Below are 17,597 nucleotides of genomic sequence, written 5' to 3'. Positions count from 1 at the left end.
GTGGTCAATTATTATAAAAGCTTTAATCAAAAGTAATTTTCAAAAACTCGTCATACCTATAAATTTTTTAAATTAACTAAATGGCTACCTATTCATGAGGCATTCTTTATATTTTGTACATTTAAAATGAATAAATACGACAGTTTATTAAATATGTGTTATTGTAGACCACGATAGGAGGTTAGAATTTCATAACAAGTTGACGTTTCAATAAATATGTTTCGTTTAGAGACTGATATGTTATGAATTAATTTTAAGTACTGGCAACACTAATTAGTTGTCAGAAAAGCGTTTCCGTGGACATTCTACCAAACGGTTCCAAATCAAATAAATCAACGGTGCCATTTGATTCGTTCAATCCAGGTTCAATGATACGAACTTAAAATTGCTCGAAGAACAAAGCTATTGATATAATGACAGTGTTACCAACCATTGCATGGTTAACTTGTAACCTATAATTTCGGTAAAATATATTGCAACACTGCCGAAATAGCATTTCTGACAAAAAGATAGCAACACTGCCCCTTCATCCATCTGCGTTTGACAGTTCTATTAAAACATAACGTAGCTATTAATATTATTATTTAAAATGGATATTAAAAGGGAATCGAAATACTTTGAAACCGATACAGTAACACAGCCTAGTGTTAGCAGCTATATTCCAATTATTAACAATTCGCATTTAGACCGGTTCATCAAACAAGAACATGTTGACGATGTCTGTGATGTCAATTTTGAGGTTATTATTTTTTTCTATTAGTCTATTACATTTCACCGTAGCGCAGTTCGCCGTGAGCTTTCTTATCGGAAAGAGTTGACCGTATACTAGGTATACGGTCATCTCAGATAATGTTCGATTTGATATTTTGTATTTCTAATTTAATTACATGCATACAGTGACGTCCCGTAGGGGTGGGCGGATTGAGCCCCTCCTTGGGGGCGGTAGTCACCCAAAGGGCGGCAAATCGACGAGAATCATAACTTGGTAATAACGGAAATATCTTTCCATTAAAAAATTTAGCTCACTGGTTGGAAACAAAATGAATTAATTGGGTACTATAAAAGTTTTAACAGGACTTTATTTTTTGTCGGGATCGCTATGCCTAGTTTACTTCCGTTGTCTTTGGACGCCACGTTCTTGGTGAACAGCAATGACACGTCCATGCCTAATTTAAAATTTATCCAAATATGTTTGCCAGTCACTCGCAGAGTTTAGGAAGTTGTCAGGTGTATTTTTAACTGTACCTATCTGAAACCGTAGACTCGTAATATTGTCTATTGAAGCAGAGATATATTATCTTGTTAGTAATGTATCCATATAATATATTGCTTAGATGTTGCAGTCATGAAAGAATGATAAAAAGTAGTGTATACAAAAAAATGTGGCGGCATTTTCACACCGCCTAGGGGCGGCATTTCGTCTAGGGACGTCACTGCATGCATATTTTCTACTGTCTTTATCTTGTATTTCGGTAGTTTTTATTACGTTGGCAAAATTCAAGAATGCATACCTAATCTAACCTAACAAACAATCCAGCATTTTTAAAATTTGTTTGCCACTGGCTTCCTGTAAACCGACAAGGACAGTGTTTTATTTATACATGAATTTTATCTCATTACTATACGACCCAATGAGGTTGGGCGGTCTTTAATATACGACCATATATCGTCACTGTTCTGGCAGAAGACACTAATTCGAAAAATTAGTTATACCAAAATGTTCCTTATTTCAAACTTTACCGTCTGGAAACCTTCTTAATAAATAAACAGTCTTTATTTTAAAGTCATCCTTTTTACGATTACTTAATAAACTCACATGATAGACCATTTCAAACATTTTAACAATTTCAAAGTCAAATTACTCAAAACTAGTATTGTCCAGTTAGTGTGTTCTGCCAGAACAAAGACGATATTTCCGATACCTACTAACATTAAATTTCACGACAAAGTGTGATACGGTAAACTGCATATGTACAAATTCCGGATACGAAAAGGTTTAAACCCCCAATCTTTATGTTTTAGAAAATGTATGTGGTCTTTTCGTAGGTTGACATTAAACCTGACGTGGAAATCAAAACCGAAGTCGATTTTCTACAAACATCAGACCTCAATGAAAGTTGTCACACGTTTCAAGACGTTGGTGAATGCTCGAAGGCGGCGATAGACAACCATGATCAACAGGTATACAATATTTTATTATTCGCCCAGTGGCGCATTTAGTGACGTAGAAGCCCGACGCAGTGACTGATTTTGAGGCCCCCTACGATAAAAAATGAACAATCTAATTTTAAACAGACTTACATAATTTTGAAAACACTTCTGAGAAAAAATATTATAACCGATTGAGATGTCCGGGGTTCCAGCGGCTAGCTCAGGTGTCCATCGAACCCCGGATTCGCAAAAAAATACTTTAAATTGAGGAGAAATTAAATGAAACCACGTCTGTCTCGTGCGTAACTTGGTATTATCTTATATTTTAAATGTTCTTTACAGGTTCATATATTTTGTTTTTACAATAAGTTTCGCAGGTCCGTACATAGTTTCCAAGGGACGCTTACTAACTTTTTTCTCTTTTTTAAATTCCCCGTACCAACGCCGATCAGCAAAAAGGACTCTCGTGATTGGCCAAATTTTATCGCGTGATTCTTTTGATTTGACGAATCACGAGGACCACCTCGGCGCAGGCGCGCGGGGATTTTACCGTTGCGCAATGCGCGGCAAAATTTATTATATTTAAATACTTATATGTTATACATTATATTTAGTCTTAAAATTAGAATCTATCTTAAGTACACCTCCGCCCAGTAAGTGATTTTCACGCACCGGACGAAGGCCTTTACCCATAAATAAATTTTAACGTAGTTGAGCAGGGAACCAGATCAGGTGTTTTACTCAATTGTTTATAGAGATCAGGGTTGCGGTTCGGCCCGTCTTTTATTTAATAATCAACAAAAGCCTGTCGATAACAGGTATATGTCACGATGGAAAAGATCTTTTTGAAAAAAAGTAAGACACCCCGCAGGATCGAACCTGCATCTCTCGGTTATCGCGCCCATGCACATATACCATTATGCTAAAGGCGTCATAGTTAATTGCGACAAATTTTAACTAATGGCTTTTAATAATCTCTGAAGCGCTTTCCAAATTCACCTACCTACTATTGGCGATCGGTTTTTGTATTTTAAATCAAAGTAAGTAGGTATTACTTTAATTATTACTAACCGACGTCACGGATCACTCCAAGATGTTTTGTTGTAACTTACTTGAACTTGCTAATAACTTTTAATTGACAATATTTTTTATTCTCAATTAAAAAAAAAATAGTTAATTAAAAATGTAATTTTATTTTTTGAAATAAATCCAAGCATTCAAACAATTTTTAATGTGCATAAATTATAAAAACACAATTTTAATTGAAACAGTCTCATTTCTTACGAATCATAATACATATTATGTAATAATTACATAGGTACTTACACCAGAATACCTACCTACCAATTTGGTATTTTGAAAATAGTTTTTATGAATTTATATTTACAATCGAATATAACGGAAGTATGTGAATTACAATAATGAAGGCATATTTAATCAAAACCTTCTTTATCCATTCATTTTATAGGAGTAGCAGATTTAAAATTTTAGGAGGTCCCCTTTTAAATTTTCTTACGAATCGTTGCATCATGTTGCGTTAGTGAAACGCACCTCTGTGTGAGTCATACACCTATTCGACATATTGCGTTGATACATAATTCCGATAGGATACACCCCAATACACTACATTTTGACGCATGGTTTTGAATGTGTGAGTGTCGGCTTAAGCGACGGCCTATAGCGTCGTGGGTCCCAGGATCGAATCCTGGGTCTGGCAAGTACACATGTTGTTTTTCAATTTGTGTATGGACCTAATAGGTTGAGCAAGTGGCTGACATTTATTTCTCGTAAAATCAAAATCTGTTATTACAAACCTTCACTCTGTGGAGGCCCATATATGATCTTATTAGGATCGGACATGGTCGAAAGAAATAAAGAAGAAAGAGTTTCCTACGAAAATGAAAAACACATTATAGACGTGCAATAGTGTGTGTTGCAATTTCAAATACACCAATATTGAATGAGCGTCGGTGCGTAAAACGAGAGCAGTTGTCAGAATGAAATACAAGCGTATTCTTGACACGTGTTTAATTTTATCCCACATTCTTCCATATTCGAGATCGGTTGCCTGTTTCTCCACACCCGTTAGGTATTTCAGTTTTGGGGTATATCCTATCGGAATTCTATTTATTGATCTGTTTATTCTGTCTGCTGTACATTCGTTAAAGTCTCAACAATTGAACCTAAAGATATTGGTAGATACGTGATAACATACGTTGTCAATGTCGATAATTATTGTCAATGATGTTCATTGATGCAACTATTTGATCGTTTACAGAGGTAATTGCCATTTGCGACTTCTCAATTGACGTCAAATAATGAGAATATTGATCGAAGCGCATTGTTAGGCACCTGTCCACATATGGGCTTTTTTCCGTTCGTCTCACGAATTCATCACAGTGCATGCTTCGTCTGCGCATCGCGTGCTTCAAGTTGGTTTCAAAATGGCCGTTATTTGTGATGTCTAGCGCAGGCGGATCCGACCCCCTTGGATTTCTGTTCAATACTCCAGGCTCCAGCAACTTCATATTTGTTCGGGAAGGCTGTTACTAGTCTATGGTATCGACAATATTTATTTTAGTTAATACTCTGTCTCTCGTAATAGTCGATTAAAATGGATAATTGGATTATTAAGTAGGTATTCGAATTGCGTAGAGAGATTATGCAAAATAACCCATAGCATTAAACGAATAAATTATGCATACAAAGTGTAAAACACACAATTAAAAGTTTGCTGTCATATCTTTCCAAATAATCAGTATAATATCAGTATTTATTTTAAAAGATTCCGTTTATTAATTCATATAAGAATACTGAATATTTATCATTATTGTACCTCTACTGTTACGCTTTATAACTTTGCACTCCGGCTCTAGGATGAAAGTGATGTAATGTGAAAATACGTTTTTTAGATATATTATCTATTTTATTTATTTATTACTACATATTATATAAAAACAAGTGAATTATGCGAGGTAATTAGGCAAATGTATTAAAAAGTGCAAAGTTATAAAACGTATACTCTACATTGATGTGTATTATCTATGAGTTGCCCATAGATTAGACTTGACGAAGTGAAAGCTTTGATGAACCGCGTAGACAGTGAAACGAATGTCTCTGCTTGACGCATGCACAAAACTTATCCGTGTAAAAGTTGAAGTGAAAGTGGATGATGAAGTGATTAGATGTGGACTTTGATATTGACGTAGCTGATTGATCGTTTACTTAAATTGATTGTGCGATTGCCAATCGTTCGTTCAGTAGCAAGCATGGCGGGTGTATCTGAAGTTACCTCCATCGCGGAGCAAGATTTTGTTTTGCTTATAATTGCGTTATATCGCGATTGTCCAGAGTTATGGAAAGTGAAATCAAGAGATTATATAAACAAAAATAAAAGAATGCAAAGAATACTTAGTGTTTTAAAAAAATACAAACCAGATTACAGTGAGGACAAATTGAAAAAGAAAATTAATATTTTACGTACAAATTTTAATAAAGAGTGCCAAAAGATACACCGAAAAAAGAAATTAAGTGCATCCGGTGATGACGTCGTGAAATCCACGTTATGGTATTTCAATGATCTTCTTTTTATAAAAGATCAAGTGAAAATAAAAATAGCAGATACTAAAAGTTGTAAGGTGAGTAAAATTTTTGTTCATTTTAGTATTCATTACAATTTCACTTCATTGTACAATAATTGTGTTGACTTATTTGCTTAACCCGAGAGATGCAGGTTCGATTCCTGCTGGGTGTCGTATTTTTTTTTTAATTCTATTGGTTACCAATATATTTTTTCAGAATTGTTTTCAAAATGATGTAAATAATACTTATATGTAATATAAAAGTCGATAGCCGCCTTGTGTATAGAATAGATCCACAGGGTGTTGAATATAATATCTAATATTTTTTTTCTGACAAGTAGTTGTATAAGTGACAATAAGCCATTACTATCTTTCGAGCACTTATTGCATTTTTTTTTTTTTTTTTTTAATATTTTGAACCTTGACGTTAATATTCCAAACTCGTTGTTAACAATCCTATGCACATGAGATAGTCTGTATTTGAAAATTCTTTTTTCATTTGATAGATAAGATCAATAATTATGGGGCTTCATAACATTTGGCATTAATTGGAAAGCTTTATCGCCAATTATTAAGGCTGCCGACACACGGCGTTGTAGTCGACGTGCATCGACGCAGGGTCTTATTTGATTCCAATTATTGTATCCGATTAGAATCAAATAATACCCTGCGTCTACGTACTCGATTGCAATGCCGTGTGTCTGCGCTCTAACTTTAATCAATAAGGAAACTTTTTATGTGTGTCTGGTTATTCACGTAGATCAGGAATATTTAATTGGTTCTTTACTTTTGCCAAAATATCGTGTTCTTTATAACACCACCATTTGATATTAATTGTCCATTGGCTCAAACATCAATCATCATGAATTGACAATTTGCATTTCCAATATCCATGAGTACAATATTAAAAGTACCTTTATAATTATAGTAGTAAGTACCTGATTTTGAGGGTTTTTCTAACGTTACATGTTTGCCATCACCACCAGCGCTCGAAATGGAAAAGTTTACAAACCGGAGCGCTCGACAATTTTCTGAAAATATTTACATAATTATCAAATGTATTTTTTTAAAATAAGTGTTAGATTTTCTATTATAATATAGCCTATCTAGCTCAGACAATAAAAGTATTTTTTCCATAAGACGGAGCGATAATTTTATTGATTTCACGAACCAGAACGGCGCTACGGTGCGGTCCGGTCCATTTCGAGCCCTGATCAGCACTACTTATCCAATTATGAAAGCTCGATCGTTTTTAAACTGTTGTGCGACTATTTTCCAATCCACAATTTTTTTTGGTACCTGAAACAAAAAATAATTTGTTGTACTGTTTTGTTACAGCAATCATTGCCCGAAGAACCTTATAAACTGTCTACTGTTCAAACTACACACCCTCCTACGAAAAAAAAGAAATCAACTTCAAATATTGCAACAGATCATCTTGTGAATTCAGCTACATCATATTTTAAAATACCAGAAAATGAAGCAGATATACTAGCTAAGGGCTGGGCTATAAAATTAAACCGATTAGCTCCAGACCAGAGACGTTATGCTGAGAAAATTATTAATGATACATTATTTGAAGCTGAAATGGGTACATTAACAAGGAAAGGAGTCTGTTTTCTATCTACGTGACCAGCGGTTTCCGTGTCGCCACATAAAATATCTCCAGAAACAAGCTGACGGAATAAAATGTTAGAGACTTTCACGGTTGTTTTTTTATCGTAATAGATTCTTGGGTTTCCACCGCGTGTACTTCTTTCTTCTTTCCTCGACGTTTTGGGCTCGTTGTAGAGGCCATTGTCAAAAGATATGTGTTATGATGAAGTGTAGTGTAGTTATGATGAATTATTAATAATAATTATTGCTTATTATATGCTTCCGGCATTCAGCAAAATCCAATATTCGATCAAGTGTCTCTGGTCGTAACGAGTGACATATTACTCTGAGGAACGTTTGCTCCAGTGTTGCCATGTCTACTGAAATTTCAGTAGATCTACTGATATTTTTTTGCCAATATACTGAATTTTTGATTTTTTTTCGAAATTCAAGAAATCTACTGATATTTGTGTTTCTCCATAATTGTAAGTTTACTGATGATTATTTTAATAATAAACTTGAAATGATTTACGCACGATCTTTTTTGATGTGTTACACTTCTAAATTGACGAAGAAAGCATTGTAACTCTGTGTAAAAGTAAGTAAAAGTGGTTATTTATAATAGTTAGTAGAACTTAGTCAATAGTTCATTAAAAAATGTTAGCAAGTTCAAGTAAGTGACAACAAAAAATCTTGGAGTGATCCGTGACGCAGTGACGTCCCTAGATAAAATGCCGCCCCTCGGCAGCGCCAAAATGCCGCTCCATTTCTATACAGTATTTTTTATCATCCTTTCATGACTCCAATATCTAAGAAATGTGTTGTATACAAACATTACTAACAAAATATAATCCACTAAATCTAATTTAAATGCCAACTCTACTTCAATAGACAGTATTGCAACTATTGCGAGTCCACGATTTCAGATACTTACATTTAAAAATACACCTGAAAACTTTCAAAATTCGCAAGTGACCGGCAAAAATATTTGGATACATTAATTAGGTAAGTATGCACCTACCTATAATTCAAAATATAATTAGCAAATCTGCACGTGTCATTGCAGGTCATCAAGGATGTGACGTACAAGTACAACGGAAGTAAACTAGAGATCGCGAACCCGACAAAAAAATTACAGTCTTGTTAAACCTTCTATGCCAATTAATACATTTTATTTCCAAGCAGTCAGCTGATTTTTTTAATGGAAAGATATTTCTGTTATTACTAAGTTCGGGTACCTATTTCTATATATTATAGGTACCGAATGATTTTCCTCGATTTGCCGCCCTTCAAGTAACTGCCGCCCCCAAGCGACGCTCAATCTGCCTACCCCCACGGGACGTCACTGCCGTGACGTCGGTTAGTAATTAAAGTAATACCTACTTTGATTTAAAATACAAAAGCCGATCGCTAATAGTAACTCAATTTGGAAAGCACTTAATATATATTATAAACAATAGAAAAAAATCTTTTTTTTGAAAAAAGTAAGACACCCAGCATCAATTATGTCCATTTGGTTTTACATTGTTTATTTAAAAATAAAATAAAAATACCTACCGGAATATTGTTTTTTTAATTTCTCGGTTATAACCTCAGGTTTCTATGATGATTACTTTCAATGTCCGTGGGGCAATGGTACATAGGGACTTCAAGTCTTCCAAATCCATGCCAGACGCTAACTATCTTAATATTATAGAAAATCTCTGATTAGCAGGAATTGCTTCGCGCGTTACAGTGTCTTGCTTTTCGATGTTTGGTCGAGTTAGCTCTAACAAGGTGTCAAAACATTCTTGGTCCATTCTGAGAAAAAAATTGTAATATGATTCAACACCTCATAATAAATGTTCGTGAGTGAAGCGGCTTCTCAGTTTGTACCACTCTTTGGATCAGCGTTTCACCCATAGACTATAGATACATTTAGACGCCACCCGTTGCATTGCTAAATGAAGCTACGTGCCGTGCATTTGGTTTGTGGGCGAGCGAACGCATTCGCCTACAAATGTTCGAGACCATAGACCATTTCGCTAGTGCTCGCCCAAAGTGCTCGCACTAGACGCTCAGAATTAAAATATAATTTTCTATTTTTTTTACGTTATATAGTATTTTTAAGCGGTCAAAATGCAACCATTAGGTAAAGATTTCCATAATTTAAGTTATTTTAAAGAAACACTAGGTCACTGATATTAAAATATATAACAAAATACAAATAAATTATCACGAACATGTATCAACTTACTTATGAAACGTAATACCATCTTCTTGCTTATCAGTACGGCTACCATATTTTAATACAACACGCAGAACCACCTTTCCTACTTAATTAACTAAAAATATATACCACTGACTTTATGTTTAACACAAAAAATAGCAAATTTAGCAACCCGAACTCGCAGATTATCGATGCTACGTAAAGCGATTCACCACGATTTGCCAGCGATACTTTTGGAAACTGACTCAAAAATATGTAGACCTTTTATCTTACTCTAGCGCGTGTCGCAGAGATTATAAGGGTGCCGAATACTTTCTCACTCGCACTCATACATCGTTTTTGTTCAGGCCTTGGTTTCGCCCCTTTTTCTTTCTCCCTTGTTTTAATTATTACTAATGATCTATTATTAGGTATTGACGATTTATTATACGCTTATCGAGTGTATATTGATAAGGTAGGGGGCTTTTTACAAACACTTCAACTATTCATAATTTGTTTGCTATATTTTTTTATTGCGATCCTTGACTAAATAGGTCGGTAGGTGATAAATAAGGTTTTCATCCAAAATTTTCGAATGCGATTTTACGCCAGATATATAATACGCCCGTATAATTGCGTTCATCCAAATTTAGTACATAAGCATCTCGCCGAACCCGAACACCTAATGCCCCTCTACCATAAGTTTAGCGAACCGATTGCTAAATTCGGCAGAGTCCATTTTTGACAGATCGCAACTGACAGCCCGCGTTTGTTGATAATTGTCATAGGTACTTGTTTTCTTCCGTATTTCATTATGATTCAGTGTATTATTTTGATTATTGTCTAATGGTACTATCTATTTTACAATTGATTCTATAATTGGTGCTTCATTTTATTCAATCATGAATGCTTTATTTATAGGTAGTAAACTTTGCTTTCGTAGATAAAGCTAATCTACAATGCCGCAAATTTCGTAAAAGCGGCGACGCTTTCAAATTTAAGAGTCTCGTTAGTAAATACACATCAGACGCAGATTCATGAAATCAAATAAATACAAGTAATATAATATTTTGAACTCAATTCACATGATTATGCTGGAATCGATTTATGCATAATAATTATATGGTAGGTAGGTATACTATCACGATAACCATTTACTTTCATTTGTTTATATTGTAATGATTATTTATTCAATAACGTTTATTCGACATTCGGATTATCCGGCCATAATGTAGTATTAATCGAAAAATAAAAGAAATAATATGAAAGTAAATGTAATAGCGAGTTCAAAATATATGGACCACTAGGGATATCTAGCGGCAAAATGTGAGAAATTGTCATTTATTTGACAGTTAAGTGCCCATAGACATCAAAAACTGACCATAGAGAAAAAATATTTTTCTGTTTTAATATAAGGAATACTTGTTTCAAATAGGCGCGCATGTACAAACACCGTTATTTGCATAGAGCATAATGGAACACGGCGGCGCCCGTATATACAAATCCGAAGCTAAGTGGGTGAACACTCGACAAGTTTTATTACGGCAATAAACGGTTTCGGCGTAAGGTGAGACCGTCATAAACCATTCGGTTCGGCTTATTTCCATGGAAACCCTAAAAGTTTTTACCTGCCTACTTTACTGTTTTGTTATATACGTTACAGTGAACTGTATTGGTTGTCAGTGTGTATTTGGCTTTTGCTGAGTGCACATAGTGCATGTAGATGCTGAATGGCGAAACCCTAGTCGCAAAAAACGACTCAAATGGAATAGTACAAATTTAAATTCATTAGAATTTAAATTGAAATTCTATCAAGTACCTTCGGTCGATAGTATTAATATCGTGATAATTGAGATCGACCGGTTGAGAACCTGTGCTTTACAGAATAATACGTATCCTCCAGGGAACTCGGAAATAATGGGAACTGGAATACATAACGAGTAAGGCGATAGCAGGTAACCGACTCGAGTAAGGAAGAATCCGGGTTAAACTTACACACGTGTCAAGAATACGTTTTACGTCGAATAGTGAAAACTGCTCTCGTTTTATGCATTTACGCTCATTTAATGTTGGTGTATCGTGTTTCATTTTCGTAGGACACTCACACTTTCAAAACCCTGCATCAACATGCGGCGTATTGAATATAGCCTATCGGTATTCTATTTATTATCTGTTCTGTGGTATCCGCTGTGTAGGTTTAGTCAATATATAAAGTTGCAATGATGAATCTGTATTGGTTTTAAAATTAAAAATATTTTTGTTTTAGGTTTCTACGCAAACTTGTTACACGGAACGTCATAATACTGATGAAAGACTTAATACACCGTTGCTTGGTGCGAGTTCAATAATTGAGACTAATAATCGAAATGCATTTTACAGACGTTCACACTCTAAAACAGATGAAGATGAAGATGGGAAGGGGCAATTATCAGAGATAACCATAGATAAACAAAATATCAAAAAGGAAGTGTTAACAATCGATTCACCGAAAGAGGTCCGAATTAAATTGAAAAGAGTTATACATTTCGCACGAAATTTTATTTGTATTGTATGTAATGACGTATTTGGATCTGTAAATGCTTTAAATATACACAAAACTATTCACAATTATGTTGTGGTTGTTGATAAACGTCAAATTTGTGACAAACGAGATTCAATGAATCAAAAAAAAATGTTCAAAAAAACCGTTCATTCTGAGAGACCATTCAAATGCGATATATGTTCTTATGCAGCCAAGACGGCTCGAGACCTGAGTGGGCATAAGTGGACACATTCCGATGAAAAACCTTTCAAGTGCAATCAATGCTCCTATACATCAGGGGTAAATGCACGTTTAAAAACACATATTATGACACATACTGGCGAAAAGCCATATAAATGCAATGTTTGTCCTTTTAAAACCAGAGTGTTTCAATGCTTAAAAAAGCACAAAATGATTCATTCTGATGAAAAAGCATTCAAATGCAATGTTTGTTCATATGAAGGTAGGACGTCTTATTGCTTAAAAATGCATAATATGCGAACACATTCTGTTGATAAACCATATAAATGCAAGCATTGTTCTTATATATGCTCCGAAAAAAAGATATATAATTTACATGTAATGAAACATTTTGGTGAAAATTCATATAGATGCAATGTTTGCTCATATAGATGTCTTGAAATGCATAGAATGAAGCAACATGAAATGACGCATGATAATGGGAAATCATATCCTTGTAATATTTGTTCATTTTCATGTTTAGCATTTAAAACCCTTAAGTTGCATAGAAAAGAGGTTCATGACGAGGAAAAACCATTCAAATGCAATGTGTGTAGTTATACATCGAGAACGTTTGGCAATTTAAAAATACATAAAACGAAACATACAGATGAAAAAATATTTCATTGCGACGTATGTTCCTATGCTAGCAAGACGGCTGCATGCCTAAAAAGGCATAAGTATACCCATTCTACTGATAAACCTTTTAAGTGTAATGAATGCTCTTTTGCAAGTTTGCATTTGACTTGGTTGAAAACACACATAAGGAACCAACACGATTGTAACAAACGGTTTAAATGCGATATTTGTTCATTTCAATCTTCGAAAAGTGGTAGTCTTAAAAAACATAAAATGAAAAATGCTGGATGTAATACAAAATAAAAACCGTTTTAACTAACAGCGCATAAAAGCGAATGGGTGGCGAATCATGGCACCTTACGAAGGCTCAGAGCAACCGTATACTGAGCTTCGAAAACAGATGTTTGCGACGAATACTGGGTGTGCGGTGGTATGACTTTAGGAGCAACGAGGAGATAAGAGAACGCACCAAGCAGCCTCTCATCATGCTGAAAGTGAAGAGGCGACGTTGGACCTGGCTCGGCTACGTGCTGCGAATGCCAGAAGAGAACTTTAACCTGGCTTGCCTGTTTTTCAAGCCGACCGGATTCCGGCGACCTGGAAGGCCGCTAAATAAAATCTACAGAGTGTATACGGCGGAGCTACGGGATGCTGGTTTGACCTGGAACGAAGCAAGAAGACTGGCGAGCGACAGGGATTCTTGGAGGCGCCGCGTGGTGTCAATATGCTCCAGTTAAGAGGCGGATATGGCCAAAGAAGAAGAAGAAGCATAAAATCAAACAAACATGTTAAAATTCTAATGGATTCAAGCTCTGTACTAACTATTCCATTTAAGTTGTTTTTTGCGACCCGGGTTTCGCCTTTCGGCATCTTCAGGCGTCGTGTACACTCACCAAAGTTAAACACACACTGACAACGAACACTCTTAACTCTACTTTATATACGTAGTAAATCAATACAATAAAGTACCTAGTTAAAAACTCCATTACCTACCTATCTAGTCAGAGGTCATAAAAAATACAATAAACAAATTATGAATTGTTGAAGTGTCAGTAAAAAAGCTAATTAGTAAATACCCTATCTTATTAATAACAATACACTCGATAGCATATTATTATAATAAATCGTCAAAAACCTAATAAAAGATCATTATTCTTTATAAACAATAAAAATACTAAACTCAAGAGGTGTAAATCGTCAATTCTAAGAAAAATAATTAATGGAGTTAACTAATGAGATATTAGTCTTTAATAATACTCTTACATGGTACCTACGTTTATAACATTATTTTTAAAAACTATATAAGTATACAAACTTGCTTGATATAATTTATATAACTCACCCAATATAGTATATATGTATATACACACACCTATACATACCTAAATCCTCATCCATACATTCTCATACATACATATATAAATTTTGTGTCAATAACAATGACCAAAATATAGTCTCATTTATGTAAAACATCATATAGGATATAACAAAGGGCTACTAGGAAAGTTAAGTTGATCATTCAAGATAGGTAAGCTCTGCAACTGTGCTCTATTTATTTCTAATATTTCTTGGTAGAATAATTTATAATCACCCGTATGACTGTGAAGTAGTTTTGCACCCTTTTCAATATCAAACGTGTGTTTTTCATTTAATAATTTTACTGACACTTCAACTATTCATAATTTGTTTATTGTATTTTTTGTGACCTCTGACTAAATAGGTAGGTAATGGAGTTTTTACCTACTTTATTGTATTGACTTACTATATAAGGTAGAGTTAAGGTGTGTTTACCTTTGGTGAGTGTACACGACGCCTGAAGATGCCGAAAGGTGAAACCCGGGTCACAAAAAACGACTTAAATGGAATAGTACAGAGCTTGAAACCATTAGAATTTAAATTCAAATTCCATCAAGTACCTTCGGTCGATAGTATTAATATTATTAATAATACATGTTAACATCATATAAGGCTTGCGTGCCGTAGAAAGCCGAGATGATTGGGATGGAAAAACATTCAAATGCGTTATATATTTCTATGAAGGTAGAACGACTTGTTACCTCAAAATGATATGATAATAGATTATACATAGACGTCTGCATGCCTAAAAATGCATAAGCATAAACATTCTTCTGATAAAACTTTCAAATGTTATGAATGCACATACCTATAGGCACAAGCTCGAGTTTGCTTAAACGCACATACACGGACGCACCTACTGCTTACAAATAGTTTAAAAGCGATGTTTGTTCATATGACACTACGAAAGCAGTAATCTCAAAAGACAAAATTACACACATACTGGAAACCACAACACAATACAAAATGAAAACCGTTTTAACAGCGTATAAAATCTAACATACCGGTTCTAAATCATATTAGGGTAATATTTGCCGAAAATCTCAAAATACACAAGTTGACATGTCTGGGTAAACATCATATTTTTGTCACATTTATGAATTTAGATGCACGTAACCATTGCCGACTCAAGTAGAAAGCCGATACATTCACAACAACTGGTCCTACCTTTTCCGCCCATCCCGTTGTTGTCTATGGATGACCTGCCATTGCTCTATAAAGTGCTCATACTGATGCGTTAGTCGTGTTCACACAGGGAATGGATTGATTTCTATATATGAGTTACTTGATAAATATAGCATTAACACACCTTCTACTATAATGTAATGCATAGGTCAATGCTACATGTTTTGGAAATCGATATTATCACCGGTTTTTGTGTGAAGAACTAGTCTGACTTTGACAGCTGATGAATAACAGGAATGTATAGTATTTATAAATAACACTGATAGTAAATATATTTGATTTGAGAATTTTTTATAATTCAATTTGAAACGAGAAAAGGTGACTCAATATGTCAAGCAATCTAGGATCTGATTTTGATAGCTGAACAGTGGACCACTCGTTGCTTGTGCAAAAAGATATGCTCAGGATTTATTAATCTAAAGATGGCGCTGGCCTAACACTTTATTCTGAAAACACGTGTTGATAAAATCGTAACGTTTGCTCTAATACGAAAAATATATGCGGCCAAATAATCTGGAAATGAATGAATGTGGATATTATTTCATTATTTTTGGGGATAGTGACGTGGAGGAGATAAAATGTATTTGTTGTTTGGAGAGAAAAGTCTATTTATATACGAAAATAAATAAATACAAAAATAAAGATGACAATGTACAGTTATAATCACGGGTATGGATGTACTGGTGCAGCGCCATCTTTAGATTGAGTCGGCAATGACTGGTGAGATCGATGTGATCGAGAGATTGATTGTATTAATCAACTGAGAGTGAAATGATGGCCGAGTGAACGACTCGTGACGATATCAGTGCGCCGCGTGACGGACTCGATAAGTAAGTGAGGATTCATGGATTGTCCTTCTTATTTATAAAAATGCAGTCCATATATTACTAGAAACCCTAAGGTACTGATCTAGCAATGATTGAGGAAATGCTGACCATCATTTTCGCTCTATTGTTTTGTTTGACAATAAAACATACATACTATTATTAAAGTGTGTCAATCATGTAATGCAGAGTGGTATGGTCGCCTACATATTAAAGAATTAAGTTCATAATATTACACAGGGAACACAAACAAAATGGGAAGTGCGTTACCTTCTTGCAGAAGGTACGATTCTCGAATGTGGAGATAAACTTAAACGTGTGTTAAAGAATAATTATAATATTTGTAGACATACAGGGGGCATCTTTTGGTTTGCCTCTGGTTAAGTCATAAACTAAAACAGTTTTAGACAGAACTTGAAGTCGTGTTAGTACAGAAAAGTAGGTACACATAGTTTTATGGTGACCCGTTACCAAAAGAATACTTAACCATATTTTATTGGTACTAATATTTTTTTTAAGTGAATCTATGTTAGATATCGTGTCATTATTGGTATTATTTAAGTAAACAGAGTTTATACTGCAGATGCAGATGGTTTCACGGAATCCGGACGAAACAGAACATGAAGAAACAGAACGGTGATAAAACAAAACATGAAAAAACAGAACAGTCAGGGAAAAATAAAACATTCATTTTTGTCGTATCTATTAATTAATCAAGTACAATATAACATAAACATAAAATTTAAGTTTATAAGCGAAATATATATTCATATTTAATATTATAACATTAATATAACTGGTTATAACATACTGGTTATAACATAATATAACATTATACATACTGGTGAAAAACTTAAGAAATGTAATGCATGCCCTTTTTCATATGTGAATAAAACTAGTTTAATGTGTAAAATTTCTAAATGTATATGTGATAATTTAATACCTACCTAATAAATATGTGTTTTAAAATCAACACTTCGGTTGTATAATATTTTATCCTAACAAATCCAGTACCTATTTTCAAAATACAAATTCATTTAAAATTAAACTAAATACCTACCTACATACTTCATTTTGCTATTATCAAATTACATTTTCCTTCCAAGCGGACCAACTCATCACGCTGAGAGTACGAGGCGACGTTGGACCTAGCTCGGGCACTCCGGACGCCTGAAGAGAAGTTTCATCTGACTGACATGCGGGTCTATTCTATACACAAGACCACTAAAGTGATAAAGTGATAGTATTTATTACATACAGTATGTATTGACGTATTGTAATTGTTACAATAAGAAGTAAGCCGTCTCATCAGTTAAAACTGTCTCTCTCTCGCTCTTTCTCTAAATTTTATCACAGCCAAGAGGCGCACTGTTAAA

At 34.4% G+C, this 17,597-nt stretch overlaps 1 long non-coding RNA gene across 3 annotated transcripts; it reads left to right on the top strand.

Moving 5' to 3' along the window:
- Positions 1–508: 508 nt before the first annotated feature.
- Positions 509–13,608, top strand: LOC147076451 (uncharacterized). Of its 3 annotated transcripts, XR_015069302.1 has the most exons (4): positions 529–739; positions 2,047–2,181; positions 7,071–7,813; positions 11,783–12,179. It is a non-coding gene; the product is annotated as an uncharacterized LOC147076451 (long non-coding RNA). The 3 variants fall into 3 exon arrangements; XR_015069303.1 differs by lacking the exon at positions 7,071–7,813 and having other exon boundaries at positions 509–739; positions 11,783–13,608; XR_015069301.1 differs by lacking the exon at positions 11,783–12,179 and having other exon boundaries at positions 524–739; positions 7,071–7,862.
- The last annotated feature ends 3,989 nt before the right edge of the window (positions 13,609–17,597 follow it).

The sequence above is a fragment of the Rhyacophila brunnea genome, unplaced genomic scaffold, assembly GCF_057557595.1.
Source record: "Rhyacophila brunnea isolate RB1 unplaced genomic scaffold, BYU_Rbru_1.0 scaffold_13, whole genome shotgun sequence".
In the NCBI taxonomy this organism is placed as follows: Eukaryota; Metazoa; Arthropoda; class Insecta; order Trichoptera; family Rhyacophilidae; genus Rhyacophila; species Rhyacophila brunnea.
This window is presented reverse-complemented; position numbering and strand designations above follow the sequence as displayed.